The sequence below is a fragment of the Ornithorhynchus anatinus genome, chromosome 3 (genome assembly GCF_004115215.2).
Source record: "Ornithorhynchus anatinus isolate Pmale09 chromosome 3, mOrnAna1.pri.v4, whole genome shotgun sequence".
Classification (NCBI taxonomy): Eukaryota; Metazoa; Chordata; class Mammalia; order Monotremata; family Ornithorhynchidae; genus Ornithorhynchus; species Ornithorhynchus anatinus.
In genome coordinates this window covers 112,631,167-112,651,253 of record NC_041730.1, presented here as the reverse complement: position 1 = coordinate 112,651,253, position 20,087 = coordinate 112,631,167, and the positions used below count along the sequence as shown (strand labels likewise).

At 44.5% G+C, this 20,087-nt stretch overlaps 1 protein-coding gene across 1 annotated transcript in view; it reads right to left on the bottom strand.

Moving 5' to 3' along the window:
• Positions 1–20,087, bottom strand: part of RASGEF1A (RasGEF domain family member 1A) — a 332,790-nt gene that overhangs the window by 289,029 nt on the left and 23,674 nt on the right. The gene's annotated exons all lie outside the window — the stretch shown is intronic.

Sequence of the window (20,087 nt, the reverse complement as noted above, 5' to 3'; positions counted from 1 at the left end):
TGGATTTGATTCTATCTATCCCAGTACTTAGTAGATAATAAGTGCCTAGCAGATACCTCAATTATTATTATTATTATTATCATTATTATAGTTATAATTATCTGGTATTTACCATATAGTAAGTGCTTAGCAGATACCATAATTATTATTATCTTTATTATTGTTGTAATTATTATGATTTATGGTGCTCTGGTTACTCAACAAAAATCCCCACCACTCAAAAGCACCTTGACTCTCTTGGGGACACAGTGGTGAAGGCCTAATTCTTTTTGGGATTAAGTGAGGCTCTTTGGGAGTTGACATTTGCTCTTTCAGGTCAGCGGTGGGATGGGGGGAAAGAGGAGGAGAACGTGGGGAGCTATTTATGTCCAAAAGCTTCTTATGGGGTAGATCTGACTGAGAGAAGATAACATCTAATTCGGTCTAATTTCCTCCCAGATAAAAAAAGTCGAAGAGCAGCGTAGCCTAGTGGAACTGGAAGTCAGAAGGATCTAGGTTCTGATCCCAGCTGTGTGCCCTTGGACAAGTCACTTAACTTCCAGCGCTTAGAACAGTGGTTTGCACTTAGTAAGCGCTTAACCCATACCATCATTATGAAGAAGCAGCACGGCTCAGTCGAAAGAGCACGGGTTTAGGAGTCAGAGGTCATGGGTTCTAATCCCAGATCTGCCACCTAATGTTGGTATTTGTTAAGCGCTTACTATGTGCCGAGCACTGTGCTAAGCACTGGGGTAGATACAGGGTAATCAGGTGGTCCCACGTGAGGCTCACAGTTAATCCCCATTTTACAGATGAGGTAACTGAGGCCCAGAGAAGTGAAGTGACTTGTCCACAGTCGCACAGCTGACAAGTGGCAGAGCCGGGATTCGAACCCATGACCTGTCAGCTGTGTGACTTTGGGCAAGTCACTTAACTTCTCGGTGCCTCAGTTACCTCATCTGTCAAATGGGGATTAAGACTGTGAGCCTCACGTGGGACAACCTGATACCCTGTATCTACCCCAGCGCTTAGAACAGTGCTCGGAACATAGTAAGCACTTAAATACCAACATTATCATTACTCTTATCATTATTACTATTACTCTCTGTGACTCAGTTACTGTTGGTTTAAAGAAGACTGTGTCTAACCTGATTATCTTTCATCTACTCCAGTGCTTAGTGTAATATAGTACCTGGAACATTGTAAGTGCTTAACAAATACCATTAAAAAATTGAAATATTCACCAAGTTAACCTGTCACGAGAGCAACTAAACGACAGTAGGCAAGTGGTTAAGTCTGAGGAAAGGAGGGGTTCTCCCAGCTATATGTAGCATACATTGAAAAAAACTCCTGATGATTAAATTCATTTAAAGACTTAACTATGAAATTACTTCCTGCCTTTCACTGCACGTGTAGAACTTCAATAACCACACGTTTACATAATGGGACCACTTTATTATCCCCAAGAAAATAAATTTGGGTGAAAAATGTAAGTCATTTATTAAAGTTTATCAACTCATAAAACATCATACGCATCGATTTCTGAGTGGTTAGGCATCAATAAAAGTTTAATGATCAGTTGCACTTTAAACTGCCCTCTTAAATCTAAATTAGAAGCCCAAAAAGGCTGACCAAAATAACCTTGCCAAACATGAAGCTCTATGAGGTTTCTGGCAGAGTTGATCTTGTTGCAACAGAGAAATTAGCATTCCAGATCTCTTTCAAAGCATTTCAGGGAATGCCGAACTTGTGAGATGCAAGATCTTACTGTAGGACCGAGCAGTAATGGAGGAGTTTATATTGAATCTATCGATATAGGATCCATGGAAGTTGAAGATCCATGGAGTCCTGGCTACTAAGAATCTGGCCTACCATGGTGTCTCCTTTGCCTTGTTGTTTCACTGTGGGAAAAAGTTGTTTTTGGCTTTTTAACAGTTTACGTATTTGTTCTAAATCTAATTATATAAGAAGGACAACTTTAGGGTATGAGGGATTTCAGGAGGATTTTATAACTTTGAAGATTAGAAGGCTTCTGGGGGTGAGAAGTCTATCTTTCTTCATTTCATGTTTATTTTATATTTTTTTTCTGCACTTCAACATGATGCTTCAGTTTATAAATAAACCAGTCCTAGTTTCTAGATAAGCAAGGAAGTTCGGATAAAAATGGAAGGCTGATCCAAACTTTTTTCCGACATCCAAGCCACACATTCTCCCGCCTCTAGAAAGAAGGCCATTGATGTTTTCCTTTGAACCAATATCTCTCTTCACCCATCTTTTCGTTTCCAATTTTTGGAAGAGTCAGAGAAAAGTGGAGTGAGGATCACTCTGGGAGAAGTTTTCACAGTTCTAGTGTAACCTGGCAGTAGCAGGGGTGTCTTGCCTGATAACTTAATTGAGTAAATTGAATAATCCTAATAATAATGATGGTATTTATTAAGCGCTTACTATGTGTTAAGCACTGTTCTAAGTACTGGGGGGGGGGGGGGATACAAGGTAATCAGGTTGTCCCACGTAGGGTTCACAGTCTTAATCCCCATTTTACAGTTGAGGTAACCGAGGTAACTCTGACTCCCAAGTCCATGCTTTTCCACTGAGCCATTCTGCTTCTCAAGTGATGAAATGATTCAATAAGTATCCGAAATTTGGTCATTTATATGAATTGTTCTTTTTAAACCAAACAGATATTTGAGGAATCCAGCCAGCAATCTAGAGCATGTAATCCTCTATTTTCCAGATCACAGATGGGGTTTGATCACAAACGGGAGTGTAGTCATTTTGAGGGGAAGTTCCTAAAAAATGGACTTTTGTTTTCCTAATATCTCTGTGATAATCAGAGGGTCAACTATGAACTGCCCAGTTTCACTTCCGTCACTAAGCCTCACCCCCCGCCACAAAGATTTCCCATATTAATAATTAAAGGTGGCATTTGTTAAGTGCTTACTATATGTCAAGCACTGTACTAAGTGCTGGGGAAGGCGAAATAATAAGAATAATAAGAATCATGGTATTTGCTAAGCACTTACTATGTGCCAAGCACTGTTCTAAGTGCTGGGGTAGATACAAGGTAGTCAGGTTGTCCCATGGGGGGTTCACAGTCTTAATTCTCATTTTATAGGTGAGGTAACTGAGGCCCAGAGAAGTGAAGTGACTTGCCCAAGGTCACACAGCAGACAAGTGGCGGAGATGAGAGTAGAACCCATGAACTTCTGACTCCCCAGCCCATGCTCTATCCTATAGGCCATGTTGCTTCTCCAAGGTCATCAAGGTCAGACACAGTCCCTATCTCAATTAGAGGCTCACGGTCTAAGTAGGAGGGAGAAACCGTTTCTTATCCCCACTTTATAGATGAGGAAATGGAGGTCCAGGGAAGTTAAGTGATTTGCCCAAGTTCACACAGTAGTCTAGAGGCCAAATCACGATTACCCTCGAGATCTTCCGACGCCCAGGCCCATGATCTGGCCACTAGGCATGAGCAGCAGAACAGTCATTCCAGTTCAAGGAGTTTTTGGTAAGTGGTTGAATTTGAAAAGTCTTACGGATTTGGATGGGTGAACTGCTGACTTGGCTTCAGCAAAACCACAGAGCTTCTTGAATGCAGGAAGGTTGCTTCCAAAAAATGGGAGTAATCCACAGTTGGGCCCAATTTAAGAATGGCTGCCGGCTGAAGCAGGACAGTCCTCACTGTAGGATTTACATATCCGGAGCAAGGCAAGATTAGCAACTGGAAGTCGGAAGGAAGCATCTGAAACTGAAAATTTAGCACGGATATAACTTTATCCTAACCGCCAACAAAAATGTGGCTCAAATATAGAGGGAAGATCTATCCCTCCTAAAACCCCACCTCCTCTAAAAGGCTTTCCTGTAACTGTAGGCTGTAAACAGCATAGGCCTGGGAGTCAGAAGGACCTGGTTCTAATCCCGGCTCCGCGACGTCTCTGCTGTGTGACCTTGGGCAAGTTACTTCACTTCTCTGTGCTTCAGTTACCTCATCTGTAAAATGGGGATTAAGACTGTGAGCCCCACATTGGACAGGAACTGTGTCCAACCTGATTAGCTTGTATCTACCCCAGCTCTTAGAACAATGCTTGACACATAGTAAGACCTTAACAGATACCATCATTATCATTATTCATTCATTCATTCATTCAATCGTATTTATTGAGTGCTTACTATATGCAGAGCACTGTACTAAGCGCTTGGAATGTACAATTCGGCAATAGATAGGGACAATCCCTGCCCGATAACGGGCTCACAGTCTCTCAGTTGTACAGTACTTTCCCAAGCCCCGAGTAGAGTGCTATGCATGCAGCAGGTGCTCGATAAAAACCATTGATCAATCGATTAACTCCCCAAACCCAAGACACACCCCTTCAGCCACCTCCCACACTTACATATTTATTTACAACCTCTCTCAGGAATTATGCACATATATATGATCGACTGTAGAGTCAACATATTTATTCTGATTACCCCAAATTTATTTTATTTTAATTTCTCTCTCTCCTCTTGCTAGCTGAATATGCACTTCATGTTTCCATTATACTTGCCCAAGCGCTTAAGGCTGTAGATTGCAATCAGAAGGTGCTCAATGATTACTTTACTATTAATACTCAGTGGATCAAAGAGACAGGAAAACTTCATGGAGAAAGTGCCCTCAGACCACTGGCGATTTCAGTTTGATCGGGCCCTGTCCTTACTTCTTAATAATAATGTTGGTATTTGTTAAGCGCTTACTATGTGCCGAGCACCATTCTAAGCGCTGGGGTAGACACAGGGGAATCAGGTTATCCCACGTGGGGCTCACAGTCTCAATCCCCATTGTACAGATGAGGTAACTGAGGCACCGAGAAGTTAAGTGACTTGTCCAAAGTCACACAGCTGACAAGAGGCCGAGCCGGGATTCGAACCCATGATCACTGACTCCAAAGCCCGTGCTCTTTCCACTGAGACACGCTGCTTCTTCCTATCTCCAAAGCATCGTCATGGCCTTCCATGAATCACAGCTGCTTGAACTTTAGTCAAGGTGGGCATTCTGAACTTCTCTGGAAACAAGCACTCTAAGAATATGTGAGGGATGTTCCTGTTGCAACTGGAGTAGGATGTGGGGAGGACTAATCAAATAATAATAATACTAGTAACTGTGAGTATTAGTTAAGCACTTACTATGTACCAGACACTGTACTAAGCACTTAGGGTGGATAAAAGCAAATTGGGACAGTCACAGTCCCTGTCCCACATGGAACTCACAGTCTTAATAATGATAATGTTGGTATTTGTTAAGCGCTTACTATGTGCCGAGCACTGTTCTAAGCGCTGGGGTAGACACAGGGGAAGCAGGTTGTCCCACGTGGGGCTCACAGTCTTAATCCCCATTTTACAGATGAGGGAACTGAGACGTAGAGAAGTGAAGTGATTTGTCCAAGGTGACACGGAAGACACGTGGCGGAGCCGCGATTATAGTTGGGCATAGTGGTAAGCACTTGGTTCTCTGATAGGATCTACACAAATGCGTTATTCCTACTTAGAGTGAATGTGTCCTGAGCAATAACAGTATGAGGTCTTCGCCAAGGGTTTCTTTTTTGTTTCTGTGCAGCCAGAAATAAGGGTTTTTGAAAACTCTTTCTTATCCTACTGGGTGCTAAATCAAATCCCAAGGTCAGACACTTAAATATTCCTGAAAAGAAACATGCCATGATCTTTGCCGTGTCGTTTTTCTTAGGGAACCATAATCTTCCCACTTTCAAATCCAAGGGCTTCTATCCTTTGCTGGTTTCCTTTGACCTTTCTCTATTTTGACATGAACATTGTCTTTCACATTGGATTCTTGACATCCTGTCCAGAGCTGGTCTCCATGGAACTCTCAAATCTTGGACCGTTTTTTTGTCTTTTGCAGTGCTGTTTCAGATTATCCTTCACTAACTCTTCCTCCTCTCCTCATTCCTTCCATCCAGTTTCTCCTTCCTCCCACTCCTCTTCTCCATCCTGGGCTCTATTCTTCTTCCTTTTTAATTACCCTGTTGGAGAGTCCTTCACTGTCTTAGTTAATTATATCACCCATACCCGAATGACCACCGAATCTATCTCTCAATTTTATTTCATGGTATTTGTTAAGTGCTTACTATTTACCAGGCACCTTACTTAGTACTGGAGTAGATACAAGATAATCAAGTTGCACACAGCCCATGTCCAACATGGGGCTCACAGTCTTAATCCCCATTTTACAGATGAGGTAACTGAGGCACAAAGAAGTTAAGTAACCCGCCCTGGGTCACACAGCAGACAAGTGGCAGAGCCGGGGTGAGAACCCAGGTTCTTTTGATTCCCAGGCCCCTATTCATTCCACTAGGCCACACTGCGTCTCTATCTCTTTTCCGACTTGACTTCCCTCTTCCTGTAGATATCTCTGAGTGGATATATAGTTGTTAGTCTCAGAAATGACTGTTGCCAGAAATAACTCCTGATCTAAATAACTCTCGATCTTTTCACCCAGATCTCCTCCAGTGTTTTCCACCAGTATAGTCTGATGAATTATAATGGAAGCGCTCTTAAGGAGTCAGACGTTTTTGGAGGGCAGCTGCACCCAAAGACACCCAAAGTGGAATTAGGCCGAGGAACACTAGGGAATGATTGACCATCTACTTACTGAAGGCATATCTCCTCCGAGAGGCCTTCCCTGACTAAGCCCTCCTTTCCTCTTCTCCCATTTCCTTCTGCGTTGCCCTGATTTGCTCTCTTTATTCATCCCCGCTCCAAGCCCCACAGCACTTATGTACATATCTGTAATTTTATTTATTTACACTAATGTCTATCTCCCCCTCTAGACTGCAAGCTCACTGTGGGCAGGGAATGTGTCTGTTTTATTGTTGTACTGTAAAGCAGCAATTGTAACGCAAGGAAGAGAGTTAGTTTGGCGGATGAGAGGAGGGAGGGCGTTCCAGGACAGCGGTAGGACGTGGCCCAGGGGTCGACTGTGGGATAGGCGTAAACTGGGGACAGTGAGGAGGTGAGCGGCGGAGGAGCAGAGTGTACAGGGTGGGCAGTAGAAAGAGAGAAAGGAGGTGAGGTAGGAGGGGACAAGGTGATGGAGAGCTTTTAAGCCAAGAGTGAGGAGTTTTTGTTTCCTATAAAGATTAATTGGCAACCACGGAGGTTTTTGAGACAGGTACATAAGTGCTGTGGGGCCGGATGGGGGGTGAATAAGCGGAGCAAGTCAGGGTGACAGAAGGGAGTGGAAGAATTGGAAAGGAGGAATTAGTCAGGAAAGGCCTCTTGGAGAAGATATGCTTTCAATAAAGCTTTGAAGTGGGGGAGAGTAATTGTCTGTCAGATTTGAGGAGGGAGGGAGTGCCGTCCTGGAGGCCAGAAGCAGATGGAGTTATAGAGAGAAAGTTAGCACCATAGGAGTGAAGTGCGTGGGCTGGGTTATAGTAGGAGAGTAGCGAGGTGAGATAAGAGTGGGCAGGGCAAGTTGACTGAGTGCTTTAGAGGACTTCCTCCTTCAAGATCAGAAATGGTAGGGAAAGAGACCCCCAACCTCCTTACTCAATAGGCAAAGTGAGGAAGGCACTAAGGCTCATAGCCTGAAGGGGCAAAGCACTGCTATTTACAGAGCCAGAGACGTCCACATTCATGGTCTGTGCATTAGACATCAGAGGAAGTGCCCAGATATTATTAATAATAACCTAGCCCAATCAGGTTGGTGTAAACTATCCCCAGGCATAAGCCGAGCCTTAATACAAAGTAGCGGCTTAGTAACCACTATTTGGTTAAATCCTTTTTTTTTTTTTGGTTCTAGTCAGTGTCGTATTTGAAAGAGAAGGGCAAGAGGAGTTAATGGCCTGTGATTTGTTGGCAAATTGTTTGACCAGGTTTTACATGTCTCATTTGAGTCTACAATCCCCTTTGCTTGACTGTTCTCCATTAGGAAATTGCTCAGTACACTAAAGGTCAAAGGTATGGCAGGAGAAGTGGGGAGGTGTGGAGGGGTCTTAAAAAGGGAGCCTGAAGGAAGAAGTATAAAATTTGTCGGATTAGGAATTGCAGAAATACTGTCATGCCTGTGGCACAGCGGTATCTAAGCATAACCGCATTCATCAAGTTCCCACTCCCCAACTCCCTACCTCATCTCGCCTTCCCGGCCCCTGCTTTCACGCACAGAAACAATACTACCACCTATAATAATAATAGTAATAATGACGGTATTTATTAAGGGCTTACTATATGCCCAACACTGTTCTAAGTGCTGCGATAGATATAGGGTGATCAGGTTGTCCCACGTGGGGCTCACAATTTTGATCCCCATTTCACAGATGAGGGAACTGAGGCACAGAGAAGTGAAGTGACTTGCCCGAGGTCACGTAGCAGAAAGGTGGTGGAGCCGGGATGAGAATCCATGTCCTCTGACTCCCAAGTCCGTGCTCTTTCCACTAAACCAGGCTGCTTCTCTGCTTCTGTGCCACCACCTTGGTTTTCAAGTCTATTCGAAAGGATCACTGAGAGAAGCAAACTATTCTTCGATCCAAACAGTGTCCACGAGTGTCACTATCCTTGTGAGGAGTGATCACTTTTAACTGCCCTTGCTATCCACTCCCTTGGATAACAGAGATAATCCTAAATAAAGCACACAGTGGCACCCACAGCAGGTGACAGAAACTTGCCAAATCTAACATGAAGGGAGAGAAAGAAAGTAGTTAACTCTGCATGGACACAAATTGATATTTTTAATGTAGGGTGACTCATTCTGCAGTTCGATAGAGCTTGCAGAGAAGCATTGTAGCCTTGTGGAAGCAGCACAGGCCTGGGAGCCAGAGGACCTGGGTTCTAATCCCAGCTCCTCCATTTGCCTGCTCTGTGACTTCGAATAAGTCACTTCACTTTTCTGTGCTTCAGTTTCTTCATCTGTAAACGGAGGGCTCGATTCTGTTCTCCCTCCCACTTAGACTGTGAATCCCATGTGGGTCGAAGCCTCTGATCATCTTGTATCTATACTAGTGCTTAGTACAGTGCTTGGCATGTAGTAAATGTTTAACAAATAGCATGATTATTAGCGATTCTATTATTATTATCATTACCTTAAATGAAATGCCCGAGTGTTTTTTAAAGCTGTGTGACTCAGGGGAGAGAGTTCCCACCTTCCCTCCCGTGATCATGAGAGTTGGGAAGAGAGGCAGCATGGACTAGTGGTTAAAGCATGGGCCCGGGATCCGGGTTCTAATCCTAGCTCTGTTCCTTGTCTGCTGTGTGACCCTGGGCAAGTCAATTAACTTCTCTGTACCCCACTTACCTCATTTGTAAAATGGGCATTTTCGTTTTCAGCCCCACGTGGGACATGGCCTGTGTTTAACCTGATTATCTGTACCTAGCCCAGTACTTAGGCCAGTGTCGGACACATAGTATGCACTTAACAAATATAATTTTTAAAAAATACTCCCCCATCATTCTGAGGTCTCTATGCTGTAAATCCCAGACTATTATTACTACTATAAGAATAATAATAATTTTGGTATTTGTTAAGCACTTACTATGTGCAGAGCACTGTTCTAAGTGCTGGGGTAGATACAGGGTATTCAGGTTGTCCCAGGTGAGGCTCACAGTTAATCCCGATTTTACAGATGAGGGAACTGAGGCATGGGGAAATCAAGTGACTTGCCTAAGCTCACACAGCTGACAAGTGGCAGAACCGGGATTAGAACCCATGACCTCTGGCTCCCAAACCCCTGCTCTTTCCACTGAGCCACGCAACTAGGTGTGACAATCCAAATATAGACCCTAAACTATGGCAGACGGGGTGGGGTGTGAGTGTGGAAAGGGAGGGAAAAAAAATCAATGCAAGATACATGGACCAGATGAGCAAGAACAGTCCTATTGCTGGGACTTTTTGTCTACTTTTCCAAAATATCCCAGAATAAAAATATGTATTTTTTTCAACTAATGGTAATTAGTATTTAGTGTTTAATAGTCCCTCTAGACTGTAAACTCACTGTAGGCAGGGAATGTGTCTGTTATATTGCTATATTTTACCCTCCCAAGCACTTAGTACAGTGCTTGGCACACAGCAAGTACTCGGTAAATACTGTTGATCAGTTAATATGGACCATGAGAAAGAGATGGGATTAGGAGTCAGAGGTCATGGGTTCTACTCCTGGCTCCGCCATCTGTCAGCTTTGTGATTTTGGGCAAGTCACTTAACTTTCTCTGTGCCTCAGTTCCCTCATCTGTAAAATGGGGATTAAGACTGTGAACCCCACATGGGACAACCTGCTTATCCTGTATCTACCCCAGCGCTTAGAACAGTGCTCGGCACATGGTAAACGCTTAACGAATGCCAACTTTTTTTTTTTTAACCAAGCAGCGGAATAGATATAAAATGATCCAACCAAGCACAGTCCCTGTCACAGACAGGGCTCACAGTCTAAAATCTAGAGAGAACAGGAATCTTATCCCTATTTTACAGATGACGGAAGTGAGGCACAAATGGGTGAAGTGACTTGTCTTGGCCACAGCGTGGTCAACTGGAAAGAGCAAGGCTCTGAGTGTCAGAGGACCTGGAGGTCTAATCTCAGCTCTGCTACTTGCCTAATGTGCATCAGATCAGTTAAAGCCTCTGGGCCTCATTTTCCTCATCTGTAAAATAAGGATTAAATACCTGTTACCCTCCAATTTAGACTAAGAGCTCATGTGGGACAGGGACTGTGTTTGACTTGCTTATATTGTATCTAACCCAGCACTTAGTATAGTGTTTGAAATATAGTAAGTACTCCGAACTTGGATTTGCATTCTTTATTCATTCATTCATTCAATTGTATTTATTGAGTGCTTACTGTGCGCAGAGCACTGTACTAAGCAGTTGGAAAGTACAATGCAGCAATAAAGAGAGACAATCCCTGCCCACACTGAGCTTACAGTCTGGAAGGGGGGAGACAGACATCAAAACAAGTAAACTGGCATCAGTATAAATAGACACAGATATATACACATCAAAACAATAAACAGGCATCAGTATAAATAAATAGAATTATAGGTATATACATATATACGTAAGTGCTGTGGGGCGGGGAGAGGAGAGTAGAACAACGGAAGGGAGTTGAAGTGAGGCGGAAGGGAGTGGGAGCTGAGGTAAAGGGACGCTTAATCTGAGAAGGCCTCCTGGAAGAGGTGAGCCTTCAGTAGGGCTTTGAAGGGGGGAGAGTGATTGTTTGGTGGATTTGAGGAGGGAGGGTGTTCCAGGCCAGAGGTAGGACGTGGGACGGGGGTCGATGGTGGGACAGGTGAGATAGAGGCACAGTGAGAGGTTTAGCACTGGAGGAGTGGAGTACGTGGGCTGGGCTGTAGAAGGAGAGAAGAGAGGTGAGGTAAGAAGGAGCAAGGTGATGGAGAGCTTTGAAGCCAATAGTGAGGAGTTTTGTTTGGAGGTTTGATATATAGGCAACCACTGGAGATTTTTGAGGAGGGGGGTGACATGCCCAGAACATTTCTGTAGAAGGATAATCGGGGCAGCAGAGTGAAGAGGGGAGAGACAGAAGGTTGGGTGGTCAGAACGGAGGCTGATGCAGTGATCCAGTCGGGATACAGTGAGTGACTGTACTAATGTGGTAGCCCTTCGGATGGAGAAGAAAGGGCAGATCTTGGCAATGTGTTGAAGGTGAGACCGGCAGGATTTAGCACCCCTCCTTCAGCCCCGGAGCATTTATGTACATAACCTTCATTGATTTATGTTATTGTCCATCTCCCCCTGTAGACTGTAAACGCACTTTGGGCCCAGAATGTGCCTACTAATTCTGTTGTATTATATACTCTCCCAGCTGCTTAGTTCGGTGCGCTGCACAAAGTATGAGCTCAATAAAGACGATTAACAAATGCTGCAATTATTACTATGATTATTATTAATAATTGCAGTATTGATAAAGGCAAGAAGAGAAGGAGCATGAAGAGGGTAGGCTAAATTCAAGAGGAGCCAGAGATAGGGTAAAGAAGTGCTTAGTACAGTGCTTTGTAAGTGCTCAATAAATACGATTGAAAGAAAAGAATAGTCCAGCTTTTCTCAGTCATTTTAGACCTTGATGGACCTTGATGAAACTGCAGCCTTTCAAACATTCTATCTTCGTCTGTCCCATCCACAGCAATAAATCGTATTCATTAACCAGGTGTAAGTCATTCGGCAGGCTTAGACAAATCCTAACTTTCAAATGCTATTAAATCAAACACTACAAGAAAGATCTCCTCAAACAATAATAAGATCTTTCTAAGCAGAGGAACTTCATTCCAAATGACATGCAACTCGAAGGAACAGTCCTTCTCCAGCTGAACTAGGTACCTTATTGTTCTGGAAAGAAAATAGCAGTTAATTTAAAAGTAATTAATTCAAAATCCGTTTTGTAGCTATCTGACATTTTGGACTAACGAGGCTGTACGGTGTACTAATTCTTTTTTTGAGCTTCCGATACTTGGCCGTGACACCTTGCCTACATTTTCTGAGCCCCTTATCAAAGTCTCCTCAAGAGTAGGAGAGGTATCCTTCATTTTGTAGAATTCTCTGCTCAAATCTGTTGGTTGAAGGGGATGGAGTAGATAGCCATCACCATTGAAACCTCTAAATGGATGATTTTCAGAGTCCAAGTGGATCAGACTATCAGCTAATGTCATTTCCCTAAATCCTTCTGGAAATGACTGAGTGGATTCCACAGTCTTTCTGGACCTTTTGAGGAAGTTGATCAGAAGAACCCATGTACTGCCTGACTGCATTAGGGTTGATGAGGCTCCAGATTTCCGGGCCAGTGGTACTGGAGTTTACCCTCTTTGTCTCCCTTCCGCTTCAAAGTCGACTGATCACAAGTCCTGAGGGAATTATTTTATGTCCCAGAGAAATTAAGATTTAAGGGCAGTGCTAAGTCACAAGAAGTGATACTAGCAGAGGCCACTTTCACATGCTATTTTCCTGGAGTGTTTCCACAAGGAGTCACTGAGGGGTTTCTACAGACCAAAAGTGCAAGTGGCCTGGGTGACTGCCCAGGATCTTGGCCCACGTTTGTGGGCTGAATATCCTCCAGGAAATTCCTGGCCGTGGCCCTAGGATTGTGTGGCATTTCTCCCACTCCCTCTCCCTGAGGGCCATTTTGGGAATATTTGGAATAGAGGGTGGAGTGAATCCTGTTCCATAATGATAAAGAGGACCAGGACCCTCAGGCCTTGTTGTTCATTGTTCTAAGGCCTCGGTCGTAAGGAAAGCCTATGTAGACAGACTGGGAGGCTCATTTAGGAGTTTCAGTTGGCAGAAACAAAGAAGCTTAAGAGGATAGAACAGACCTGGGAATCAGAAGGACCTGGGTTCTAATTCCAGCCTTGCCGCATATCTGCTCTGTGATCTTGAGTAAGTCACCTAACTTCTCTGGGCCTCAGTTACCTCATGTGTAAAATGGGGATAGGAGTGTGAGCCCCACATGGGACAGGGACTGTGTTTGACCTGATTAACTCTATCCACAGCGCTTAGAACAGTGCTTGTGTTAGTAAGTAAGTGCTTAGCAAATACCATAATCATTATTTTTGACATGGCACCATATTAAACCCCTGAATTAGTTTCTCACAAAGTATATATCTCTCTATTGTCATTATTTTTATTATTGCTATTATTATTTTTTAAGCACTTACTATATGTCAAACACTGTTCTGAGTTCTGGGGTAGATAGATGGTCAATTAGGTTGGACACAGTCCTTGTCCACAGTCTAAGTAGGAGGGAGAACAGATGTTTTTTCTCCCTTTTACAGCGGAGGAAACTGAGGCACAGAGAAGCAAAGTGATTTCCCCAGGGTTACACAGAAAACAGTTGGTAGAGCAAGGATTAGAAGAACCCAGGTCTTCTGTCTCCCAGACCCGTGCTTTTTACACTAGGCCACGTTGCTTCCTTTTCAGGTGTCCTTTGATTTTGAAGTGGCGCTACTTAGGGTCCCCTCCTACTCACTGGGGACAAATGTGGCTGAAAGAACACCTGGTTGTGCTGTTTGCAGTTGAGGATTCCAATGAAGTAGATCTGTTAAAGTCACTTAGCTCAGGCAGGGACCAAGGAGGAACTGACAGCATTCAGATATACCAGGCACTCCTTTGCTGACCCAGAAATGACAGGTGGACATGGTTACATGTGTTAGGCTGGTTACTGGGGGTTTGTAATGACACTGTACAGAACCTTTTGGGAATCTGGGCAGAACTCGGAACGCTGATTCTCCTGCCTTGATCCCGAGCCGTGACTTTCCCCGCTCCCGGTGCTTGGTGAATGTGGCTGCTGCTTCTGAGCTATGGGACTCCGTGGCAGGTGCTGAAGTGAAGAGAGGGAAGACGTTTGAGAGGAAAAATACCGGGCTTAAAAGTGTCTGATACCATTCCAGCTGGAAATTAGAGTTTCTAGATTAAAACGAATGAATGACCACCTTAATGGTGACAGGCCCTTGGGCTCATGATCTGGGCACAAATTCCCACCCTCAGTGGCAGCCGAACCTGAAGGTGATAAAAGGTGGCATATAAAGAGGAAGGAGTTAAGCCCCATTACATTAATAATGATAAAAATAATAATTGTCTTATTTGCTAAACACTTACTACGTGCCAAGCTCTGTAGTAACCACTGGGGTAGAAACAGGATAATCAGATCAGACATAATCCCTGCCTCACATGGGACTCAGAGACACAGTAGGAGGGAAGAAAGCTCTTGAATTCCCATTTTACTGATGAGAAAACTGAAGCACAGAGAAGTTATGTGACTTGCCCAAAGTCTCGCAGCAGGCAAGTGGCAGAACCACTTGTTTCTGTAGCTTAACTCTCTCCACTCACTTTCTTTTTCTCTTCTCCTCTTCTTTCCCCTTGCTCCTCTCGTCTCTCTTAGTCCCCCTCACTGGACCATCCCTTAGTTCCTAACAAAGTGTCCAGAATTTAATGATATCTACTCAGAACTATATCTCAAACACTGTGCTGAGTGTTGAGAGAATTACAAGATGATAAAAATAATTGTTTAAAATGTGGTAGTTACTAAGTGACCTAAGTGCTAAGTAGTTGCTTAGAGAAGCAGTGTGGCTCTGTGGAAAGAGCTCGGGCTTGATAGTCAGAGGTCATGGCTTCGAATCCCGGCTCCGCCGCCTGTCAGCTGTGTGACTGTGGGCAAGTCACTTCACTTCCTCTGGGCCTCAGTTCCCTCATCTGTAAAATGGGAATGAAGACTGTGAGCCTCACGTGGGACAACCTGATAACCCTGTATCTACCCCAGCGCTTAGAACAGTGCTCTGCACATAGTAAGCGCTTAACAAATACCAACATTAAATGCTTTCTCTGATCCAAACACTATACTAAGTGCTAGGAAAGATACAATGTAAGAAAATTGGGCATGATCCCTGTCCCAAATGAAAAACCCCTTGTGGGCAGTGAACACGTTAATAAACTCTGCTATATAGTACTCTCACAAATGCTCAGTACAGCACTCTGCACACAATAAGCAGTCAATAAATATGATTGATTGATGGGGCTCACATTATAAGGAGAAGGAGAATGAGTATCTTAACCCCATTTTATAGATGAAGAAATTGAGGCCCAGAGAAATTGACAGGCACAAAGTTGCAAATTAGGTAAGTGGCCGAGTCGGGATTAGAACCTATCTTCTGTGCTGCTTCTCAGATCAGGTCAGATTGGACAACTGCTCTGTCCCACGTGGGACACATGATCTAAGAGGTAGGAAGAACAGGAATCTTATTCCCATTTGCTGATGAGGAAATTAAGGCCCGGAGAGGTAAAGGGACTAAAGTGACTTGCCTAAGGTCGCAGAACAGAAAAATGGAGGTGCCAGGCTAGAACTCAGTTCCTCTGACTCCCAGGCCTTTGCTCTTTCCACTAGGCCATACTGGTCAAGCTTACTGCATTCCCAATAACCTCAAGGGAAGGGGAGCAAGCTGCTGAGTATTTGCCTGTCCCTGGCCAAAGCCATCACACCCTAAATTCCGGCCTATGCCTCTGCTCTCTCATCTGCAGGCCACCCCTCTTAGGGTCTTTATGGGGACCCTTTCTCCTGTCAGGATAAATAGGTAGTAACGCTGATTCTTCAAGGATCAGGGGGAATTTAGGGTAGACAGTTATTTTGCTCCAGGCTTATGGCAGGAATCCACAGGCTGTGCGGATGTCTGTTAATGCGTTTGGAAGCAGTTCCCACCCCCTCTTGGCCAGGGACCCCCTCAAACCCGATCCAGCGACTGTCCCCACCCACCTCCCGCTCCAACTGTGGAAGACCTCGTGCTGGGAATCCCCGAGGGGAAGCAGAGGGGAGAATGATTGTTAATAATGATAATAAAAAATTAATAATTGAAGAAGCCTCCTGCCTGCTCGAAGTAATCAACAAATTAGCTCTCTTTATTTCCACTGGGGTCGAGCAGGTTGCACTGAACACATTTATTCAATTTTATTCACGCCGGCTCTAAAGTGTGCTAACGTCCGTAGCTATTCCATCAGTTCCTCCTCGGGGTTTGCATTCTCAGCAGTCAGTAGTTAGGACTGTCCCCAGCGGAAAAATTCTCTCCACAGGGCAAGAGATTGAATCTACCTGGGGGACATCCCCTTAATCCCCAGATGGTACCCCACCCTCCTCCTATCTCATCTTTTCTCTTTCCCCAGGCTCTCTGCCTCTCCCTTTTATTTCCTCTTCTCCCTCCCATCTTCCCTCACTCAGATAAGGTGTAGCATAACAGCTGGCATAACGCATCAATCCCGAATTGAGAAAAAGCTCTGTAATTCAGTCTTTCTAAATCTTTATGTTTGAAAAGCACTCAAGAGATAAGTCAATACATTTCAGATGATGTATAGAATAGACCTTTCCCTCTTCTCCCGGTCTGTCTCATTAGATGATCCTTTTTAGTTTGAAGAACAGGGAAAAATGCTAAGTAGGAGCTGAATTTATGGAGCCAAAATTAGCTGGTAGAAGAGGCATTAATGCCAATCAGTGCATTATTCCTTTTAAAGAATGCTACAATCATGCCTTGCTTTCCTTGGGCATCCAGCTCACAGCGTATACAATTAAGGAACCCCCAGGAGAGGGGTCTTGGGTCTCGCAGTACTCCAGATAAAAAACAAAAAGAGACTCCCCCCACCACACCAACTGGGAAAGCGCAAGAAAGAGGGGTGAACTGTGTAAACAGGGAAGGTTTCAGAAGGGAGGTGCCCTAGAAGGAAAGGCTAAATAAAAGCTTAGGAAAATAGCCCCAATCAACTTCAGCTCTTAGAGCTCCTCTGCAAAGCTTGTGCTACTATTTGTTAATAGGGTTGCCATGGCAATTGAATCCCGGGGAACTACATTTCTAAGTGTGACACTTAGAGAAACACAAGAGCTATGAGCCAGCTTCAGGGGCCCTCCGCCTGTACACCTCCGTCCTCATCACCGCCTCCCACCTTTCCACTGTTCCCACTGGTGACTATTTATTTAGACTGGGGGTCCCATTGTGGGACAGTGATGGTGTCCAGCCTGGTTATCTCATGTCTACCCTAGTGCTTAGTACAGCGTTAGGGATATAGTAAGCGCTTGACAGATGTCGTCATTATTATCAAAGCGGCAGTAACATCAAGTCAGAAATCGGACGTTTTTCCATCTTCTCTGCAAGTATTTTAGGAATGACTCTGTGAAGGCCAACCGGAGAGCAAATTCTCACCCAGTTGTTCCCTCAGAAACTTCTCAGATAGCCGGTTTGGACCTGGATCGAAAATGAATCGATGGTATTTACTGAGCATTTACTGTGTGCAGAGCGGTGTACCAAGAACTTGGGAGAGTACAATACAACAGAGCTAGTAGACGTATTCCCTGCCCCCAGTTGGATTCTCTTAGCCTGTGCTTCGAAACAAAAGTTGTCCTAGACTCACTAGTAAATTCCAGATAATTTTTTAAAAATCTATTAAGCACTTACTGTGTGTCAGGCCCTTACTGAGCATTGGGTAGATACAAGATAATCCAGGTGGAAACAGTCCCTATCCCAAAAGGGGCTCACAGTTTTAATCCCCATTTCACAGAAGAGGTAAATGAGGCGCAGGGAAGTGAAGTGACTTGCCCAAGGTCACACAGGAGAGCGCTGATGTAGCAGGGATTAGAACGCGGGTCCTTCCGACTTCCAAGCCCATGCTCTACCCCCTAGGCCCACGCTGCTTCCACCCTGGACTTGCTGGGTTGCCTTGCCTCGAGAAGAGGAAAGGGCCGATCGGGCTTAAGCTGCAGCTGGAAGGACACGGGTTCCATTTTAGGAAAAGCCTCCTAACTCTTAAGGGTGGTGAACCACAGCCGTGAATTCCTAGGGGAGATGGTAGAGTCTCTCTGCTGGACAATGTTAATTCATTCAATAGTATTTATTGAGCGCTTACGATGTGCAGAGCACTGTACTAAGCGCTTGGAATGGACAAATCGGTAACAGATAGAGACAGTCCCTGCCCTCCGACGGGCTTCCGGTCTAAATGAATAGAAGGGAGCCACCTATATTTCTGAGATAGTTGCGCGTGACCCTACTGATAACTGGATTCCCTAAATGACTTCTCAAGTTTCCTCCTAGCTGAGGAGTTGATTATCTTAGGAGCTGTACAACTGATTGCTGATTTTTGGTAAGCCCGCCCCAGTGGGATAAAAGCGACCAAATAGCCACTGATAATTACAGGGAAGTGAGGCCTTGCCACCCTGCTCATGGACCATCATTTCTAGAGCTAGAAATCAAAGCTTCAACTACTTTGTTGGAAACCAGACCTTGGCCTGGAGCCCACAGACCGGTCTCTGTCTGGAGGACCGGTGGGAGGAGGAATTTCAGGCTCTGGGATTTTTCTTAATTAGGTCAGGAAGTGCAGGTGCTGAACTAGATTCAGCATTCTGCTGAACAAGCCTCTGGCAAGCACTTTTCCTGTCAAAGCTCTGACACCGAGAGGCTCTCTCTGGCAGCTTGCAGATGTGAGCCGGGGGAGAGAACCAGGTGTGGACTCAGGGAGAAGGAGGTGTTTTTACCCATATACACCTGCCACGGGCCTTGGAGTGTGCCCTCCCTGGAACAAATACTGAAACTTCCAGATGGTCACACAGGGGCGATGGGTTTTTGCCGGAAAAGAATCTGGGACAATTAAGGATTCTATTCATTCAGTTGATGCTCGAAGCAATGGAGACCCTGGCCCACTTTATAATCCTGAATCAATCAGTGGCATTTACTGAGAGCTTACCGTGTGTAGAGCACTGTACTAAATGGTTTGGGAGAGTACAACAGATCTGATAGACATGTTCCCTGTCCACAGGCGCATACATTGTCTAATAATAATAGCAATTATTATGGTGGTATTTGTTAAACGATTACTATGGGCCAAGCGTTGTTCCAAACACTGGGGAAGGTACAAGATAATCAGGTAGGACATTGTCCCTGTCTCTTATTGGGTTTACATTCTAAAGCAGGAGGAGGAACAGGTATTCAAATCTCACTTTACGGATAATGAAACTGAGGCCCAGAGAAATTAAGTGACTTGTCTAAGGTCGCAGAGCAGGAGAGTGGTAGAGTCGGGATTAGGGGCAAGATCCTCTGATTCCCCGGCCTGTGCTTTATCCCCGTGGCCACGCTGCTTCCCTATCAACCTCAACACTTAGCCCTGTGCTTCACCTAGAGTGAGCTCTTAATAAATTGCATTACTAATGAACAGAGCTGACCTACGGAAGCTATTTCTTTGAATTGGCAAGAATTTGCCCTTAGTGAAGAGTTGAGGTCCACGCTTTCTCATTTTCTGGACGTTCAGCCTGCATTTACGTTGAGTCATTCTTTTTTTAATGTTATCTGTTCAGTCCTTACTATATGTCAAACACTATTCCGAATGCTGGAGTAGTTACAAGGTAATTAGGTTGAACCCAGTCGCTGTCCCTCGTGGGGCTCATAGTCTTAGTCCCCATTTTACAGATGAGGTAACTAAGGCACAGAGAAGATAAGTGACTTACCCAAGGTCACACAGCAAGTAATTAACAGAGGCAGGATTAGACGCCAGGTGCCGCTGACTGGCGGGCTCGTGCTCTTTCCACTAGGCCATGCTGCTTCTCATTTGCCCTCGAATAATAAATAATAAATAAATAACGATGGCATTCGTTAAGCAG